The sequence below is a fragment of the Magallana gigas genome, chromosome 3 (assembly GCF_963853765.1).
Source record: "Magallana gigas chromosome 3, xbMagGiga1.1, whole genome shotgun sequence".
NCBI classification, from domain to species: Eukaryota; Metazoa; Mollusca; class Bivalvia; order Ostreida; family Ostreidae; genus Magallana; species Magallana gigas.
This window is the reverse complement of record NC_088855.1, coordinates 22,285,565-22,293,109: the sequence shown is the minus strand read 5'-3', so window position 1 is coordinate 22,293,109 and position 7,545 is coordinate 22,285,565.

Below are 7,545 nucleotides of genomic sequence, written 5' to 3'. Positions count from 1 at the left end.
ACATCCGAGATTTCGCTATTACATAATCGTACTAAACGAATTTACTGTATATGTTTGCTATAGATGGTACATACGTAAATAATGTATAATTCAATTATATACAATGGAAAGGGTGCTAAGATGAATTATAAGATTACTAGAATTACAAAAAGTAAAACGCACAAACAAACACAAACTACGAAAAGCCCGAATCATCATGTGCATAAGTAGTCTCCTCGAATGCTTTGAAAGAAAGAGTATTTTTTATTTTAAACGAGGTACCTGGTAGATCTCTGTATTTTTTTCGTTAAAAAAACATGGCATTTCAAACAAACGCAGTTCAACGGCGGGCTAGCGCAAACGTATTTGTGTGTGTTGGGGTGGGGTGTTCGGGGGGGTTAGACAGACTGAAAATCTTAACAAGCAACAAGAAAATATATATATATATATATATATATATATATATATATATATATATATATATATATATATATATATATATACCCAACCTAACAGAAAGTAAACACCAACTAAACCCTGGGTTTACTTTCTGTGTTTTCTCTGGGTTTACTTCGGGTTTACTAGAGTGGACCCAGAGTGGACACAGAGAGTAAACCCAGGCAGAAGTATACCCCTAAACGCAGACGCTAACTCTGTATTCGGAATATACAAAGGATAGGAATTACAGGCAGAAGGATGGTAAGATAAAATACTAATCTACTTCACACTGAAGTGCATACAGTTGACCTCAAAAGCAATTTCAAAGTAAACCCCGAGTGGACCCAAATTTTCAAAAAGTAAACCCCAAGTAAACCCAAAAAATAAACCCGGGGTTAAATTGGGGTTTACTCTGGTGTTAGGTTGGGTCTGATCGCTATTGTATATATCACTTTACAAATTCCCAAAAGTCCGTGAAATCGTTGTTTTAATCGGAACTATATACAGTTCGTTAGAATTTATGTTACTATATTTTACTGCTAGAAAAACAAGCCAATTTTCAAATTCAGTCCTCTCTAATATTTATAAAATCTTTAAATTTTGCGTTACAGATGAATTCGTTTTATCAGATAAATCCCTAAACTACCAGCAATCCGTTAGCTATGAAATTTATCAATAATATTTTACAGACATTATATCTTTCGTGTTGAATTGTAAAAGATATTCTAGTGCAGGCAAATTTTTTGTTAATTGGCAAAATGTCTTATTTGAGAAGTGCAGATTTAAAAATTAAAATGCTTTCAATTTTTCCTTAATAATGCTGGATAACAGCCCCAGCCGGTCCTACCCAATCAAAAGAATGCAGTTTGTACTTTGTAGTAAATAAAGTTAATTTATTTATTAAAGTGATGACAAAATTGTTTCTCTGAGGTGGGTATACAGCTTTCTTGCATCCTCGCAATCTTTCGGAAAAGCGTATCCATCTTCTTCCATAATTAGAAGGCATAGGTCGCGAACAGTCTCGTCACAAGAAAAGTCAGCTTTTGGAGTCGTTTCTTCGGAGCAGGCGTCGACCTCTGCTTCATTTGCTTAAAGCTGAACACCGCTCGTAAATAGGCACTGTCCGCCATATTTCTCTTTAATCACTGCTGTCCCTACAACCCTTATATAAGGGACAGACCTCTAAACAGTTCAAAGTACTTCGCTGTAGAGGTCTCACCTGTGTGGACGTACATTTTGCCTCGCCGTGTTACCCGGTCGAGATGAAATTATCAAATTTTACGCACTTTTTGAAGCCAGGAGAATACTAACATCAAATAAATTGGTCAATGCATTATTTACAAACAGAAAATGAACATAAGATAAGAAAAAAATGCATAAAATCTAAAGACCACGAAAGGAATACTACATGTCGGCCACGAGGTTCAGGCATGCAATCGGGTGTAACGAAATCGAAGGGTTTATATACCAGGTATCTGTGTGACGGTGCCTATTTACGAGCGGTGTTCAGCTTTAACATAGACAGCGTTGTTTATTATATAGTTCAGGAAGTGTGTAGAGCATAATTGGTCTGTTTCCACCATGCATGCCTTTTCCACCAGAGATAGTGTGCGTGTTCCAGATTTCCACCAAGTTATCCAAATCTTTCTAAAAAAAAAATAATTGGGGTATGAACTATTTTCCTATCTATAAACCAACATCTTTAATTGTCTCAAGGAAATTAATATATTAGTCTTAGAATGTCCATGACCATCCCATTTTTAATTTTTGTTATATCAGCTTTATCTCATAATTGTTACCTGAATAATGTCCATGAAGCAAAACTGTACTAAATTTTTGTCTAAGAAAGTTCCACAAAAGATGGTTTCTCCATTGCAGCTAGCCATATCTGCAAGTAGATTCATCCAGAACTGTCCAACTTCTTTCCTTAGAATTCCCCAGAACCACTCTATCCTTTGATTGTGTGTGCTTTTTGCATATAAAAAACTGTTTTCACCAGACTGAGCGTCATCATGATTGCGTCTTAGAAATTTCTGTTCGATGTAAACATTTTCTGTCCCCGTATCAGCTCGTACCCTTTGCGGACACCCCCTTCTGTGTTGTACGGCTTTTATGTAGTAATCAGCTATAACTTTGGGATCACTGTTGGTTGAGTTGGCCTCCATCCAAATAATGTTTCTTGAAAATCTATCAATGCACCCATTTATAGCTATGCCATACGGCTTTAGTTTATCATAAGAGTCAATATGCCATACGATGTAGTCTTCTTCTCTTTCGCTTCAATATCCCATCTGGGTCCAAAATTTTCATCAAATGGTACACAGTGTCTCGAGAAACAATAAATCCTGAAAGTTTACACTTGTTATGCATCCGTTTGTAGCCATGTTGTTGCACCGAATTTTGAAGTTCATTCAGAATAAATAAAGCAACATCACATACATCAGAATAATTTTTTCTTCTTGTAAGCCGTAATCTCTTTAATGTCGAATTACTAATTACGACTTTATCCACAACAGCTAGAAAACTTAATATTTCAACATGTGATAGTCCAAGTCCAAAGTACAACTCAACAAGTTTTTCGTTACACTTCTTCATTGTAATTATTGGCATTCATGAGAACATATTGCGCTTATAAGCAAAGTTTCGCGTTTATTCGCGAAATTAACGCGTTTATTCGCGAAAGTTTTGCGTTTATTAGCGAAAGTTTCGCGTTTATTCGCGAAAGTAATGCGTTTATTCGCGAAAGTTTCGCGTTATATCGCGAAAGTTTCGCGTTATATCGCGAAAGTTTCGCGTTATTTCGCGAAAGTTTCGCGTTTATTCGCGAAAGTTTCGCGTTATATCGCAAAAGTTTCGCGTTATGGCGAAAGTTTCGCGTTATATCGCGAAAGTTTCGCGTTTATTTGCGAAAGTAACCAGTTTATTCGCGAAGGTTTCGCGTTTATTCGCGTAAGTTTCGCGTTATATCGCGAAAGTTTCGCGTTTATTCGCGAATTTTTTTTTTACCTCGAAAATGAGCTCAATTGGCTTTCGTACTTCAAGAACTTATATCGAGCAATACTCTTTGCATGCCAAATCTTGAGTCCGAGAAAATTTTGTTAACTTTTATAAAAAATTTCAAAAATTATTTTTAACGAAATCAAAAGTATACTTGCTTATACAGTTCTGGACTTATCTTTCTTTTAACATTGCATAACTCATAAGTTCTATTTGGGGAAATGGTTATACTAATGCATAGAAGAATTGGGGGGGGGGGAGCTATGATTTTTCTTGACATTTTAAATTAAAAAAAAGGAAAAAGGGGATGTCAAAAAGCCCTTACTTTTTGTTGAAGACAAAAAAAGTTCTAGTTACAGTTGTTATCGTTGGTCGGAAGAGCCACTATGGACCCAGTAACTCTAAAGTTAGCAAAGAAGAAAAGTCCTGTCTTCCATTGTACATATACAGATTGTTCCCAGCATGGAGATCGAGTTACCATGGTTAGACATGTGCTCTTTAAACACACAGCTGAAGTCAATGTCTCTTTCCGATGTTCCATTTGAGACTTTGCATCGATGTCGGAGAAAGAATTAACCAAACATAACAAAGGTACCTCCCACACAAGAGTCAGGGTCGGGAATCATTCGAAATTATCAAAGGAAAAGAACCTATCCCAGAGTTAAATTTGAAGAAATGGGAGAATGCGGCCTCAGTAACGTATTGGATAAGCAAATTACAAGGAAGGAAGAAAACAGATAGCAAGTCAGATGGAAAGTTATGCAGTGTTGAGAATCATGAGATTGACCAAGTGGCAGAAGAAAAGCTAGCGGAGAGTAAACCCTATAAAGGATAGAAGATATTAGAAGTCAGCTGTTGGGAGGCGATGATCATTTCGAGATAGACCAAGAAATATATAGGAGAATGGCAAACCAGAGGAAGATAGTTTATCTAAGAAAGAGAAGATACTGAGCGAAAAGTTTAAGAAGATTGGCGAAGTGTTTAAGATGGTTTCCGAAATATACAGAAATGGTCCCAATAGATGTCTATTCCCAATCCCTCTGAGGGAACAGACCCACCACTGAGACAGAGGAGTGCATCAAGCATCAAGAAGCCAGATTAGAAGGAAATCGGCCCCCCTTGCCCCCCCCCCCCCCCCCCCATTACATCTTCCTTTAGGAGACATCGTCCAAACAACAAGAGAATCAACAACTGGCGAGGGATGAGGTGGAGGAGAAGCATGATACTTTTCGAACACAAAGACCGATATCGCAGATATTCATCACTCAAAGTCAAATTGGTAGTTAAAGTTGTTCATAAGTAGAGGTATAGATATTTGCGTAGATTTGTGAGTTGGGGGAGGACTTTAGATGTTATGTATATTATATGAATCTTCATTAAGATGATGACCGTTAAGGTTTTCTTCGTGGATGGAATACAGTTGGTACAGCTTGCAGCACAGTCCGGATTCATACACTTTTAGTAGCGTCGGTCTCCTCTGTCGGACTCGTGCCTTGTTTTTTATTTACATTGGTTCAATATACCAGTAAAGTTAATTTTCAACCTGAATTTTCTATCTGCTTATTTGTTTTGAACATGAATAAACAGTGTCTAGCGTTTGTAGCGTTTGTCACATTCATTCTAGGTTTTAACATTGATCATGAATTTTTAAAATGTAAACAAAAACATCACCGGAGCTTTGTTTATATAACAAAGAATTGTGAGCTCTGTATCCCGTTTATTACTCGACGACTTACACTCAAACTTTTGTTGACTATTAGAAATGCCTTACTAAAGCATTGTAAACATATAAAACGGAAAAATAAAGAAGATGGGTGAATAAGGCGTGTAAAATGTCCATATGAGGAATGATTAGATACTGCAAACGTAACATTGGTTTGTAACCCTTAAATATTTTAAAAGCTTGTAATAGGTTGATCTAAACTGGTGTATCCGTGTCAAAACCTCCAAATAGTGTCATTTTTAGAACTCCAATGCCTTTTCTTTCATGGAGTGGGTCTGAGCTCCATTTTTTTGTCATAGTCTAAATGCTGTTTAATGGAACTTTAAACGATTTTAACCAACAAAAATGTGGAGAGATGACCCACTATACTTAAAAAATGCCATTTTTTAGCCCAACAATTGAACGTTTTAGAAAAATAATTCGTCCGTAAATCCGTGGCCAATGTCTGATATAGCATTTAAACAACACATTTTGTTGTGAATGAAATGGCTCAGTGGTGAGAGCATCCGACTTCAACATCCTGTATCAAATAGTTTTTGGATAGAAAATTTAATATTGATGATTCTGAAGTATTTTTCAAAAGATGGGGTACAATATTGGAGTCTTATAAACCACCTGAAATTATTGAATTAGATTTTAAGATGTATCACAATGCAATATTTACATATGAAAAATTATTTAAAATCGGCAAAACAGAATCAAATTGTTGTCCAATTTGCTCATTACAAAATGAAGATAATATACATTTAATTATTGGCTGTAATGTACTACATGAATTTATAAACAAATTTGTTGTGTATCATTTAGAAACATTATTCAAAGATGTAGATGTAATTATTTTCAATACTTTAAGATTTGATGAGATGTTTTTCTCATCATTGTCATCGGGTATAAAAAATGTAAATACATTTTTTGTTAATTTCTTTTTATCAATATGTAGATTAAGTATATACAAACGACGACAACTGTTTATCAAAAGTCAACAGAAGATGGATGTTACTAAATTTTGTAAATACATGTTAAGACAATTTATTTCATATAATCATTTCCAATTGTGTATCAAGGAAAATTAACAGAAGAAATATTTTCTCCAAATTATTTTTGAACAGAAATCCTCTAGTTAAAGAAACGGAGGGTGTGTTGATATTTATTTTTTAATACTTGTCCTTTTGTATAAATTCATTTGTTTATTAGACATTGCTGTTTTTTAGAATTGATATGTACAGTGTGTATTATGTTGAATATCAATAAAAGATTTAAAAAAAAAAAAAAAAAAAAAAAAAAGAGCACCCGACATTAGGTAACTTTATAGAATTTGGTTTTTTAGGTTGTGGGTTCGATACCACCAAAACTTAAGGATTTATTTTTTTTTTCTTGTCGTTTTTTTAAATATTTCAAACTGAATATATTTAGAAATTACCCTTTTGTAAACTTGTATTATAACATATCTAATATATTTGATTTAAAAAATGTTAAGTTGGAAATTGTATTTTACGACTAAATCAAATGCCATGGGCAGTTGCGCCATCTTATTCCCCATCTTCTTTGACCAAAATCGTGACCATGCCCCTTTAATGGACAATTTCGGGTATATGCAAGCTGTGCTATGCTGTGAAAATTTCATATTCATTCAATCTTCTACTAATCAACACAATCTCATTCTCTATTGGGGAGAGCATTTCTTATTTAACAATATTATAGGATGTAAAAAAAGGGGGGGGGGGGGGTACAGCATATAGTGACACTGTTCTAAGTGAATATCTGAATATTGAGGGTGGGAATACTGTGCCAAATTTTGATACAAAATCTTTTGATGAAATGATTAAGTCAACCAAAACAAAGAATTCTCAAATGCAGAAAATTTTCGAGTGGAGTGGAGGAGGTTGACGGTCAATGTTTAGTTCTATGACCTTTTTCCATGGAGAATATAGTCTGGATGATCGAAAATATGATTTTCCGATAGTGCAGTAATTAAAAACTTGTCTCAGTATCGTTGAGAAGACTGATCAAAACAATCCAGTCGTCATCTTTGCGTCTTTTTTAGGGGGGGGGGGTTAAAAAATATCCTATATTTTTATAATTTCAAACCATGATGATTTGATGAGATCAACAGCATTTTTATTTTTTGTTTTCAACATTTTTAGCATTTATTGAAAAATTTGTCGATATTTTTTAAAAAATCTTCTCAAAAACCATTTGGCCAGAAAAGCTGAAACTTGTGCGGAAGTATTCTCAGATAATGTAGAATCAAGTCTGTTCATATCATGATCCCCGATGGTAAGGTGGGGCCACAATGAAGGTACGAAGTTTTAATAGGAATATTTAAAATTAATCTTTTAAAATCTTCTACTCAAAAACCATTTCACGAAAAAAGGATGTAGTATCTAGTTTGTTCAAATCATGGTCCC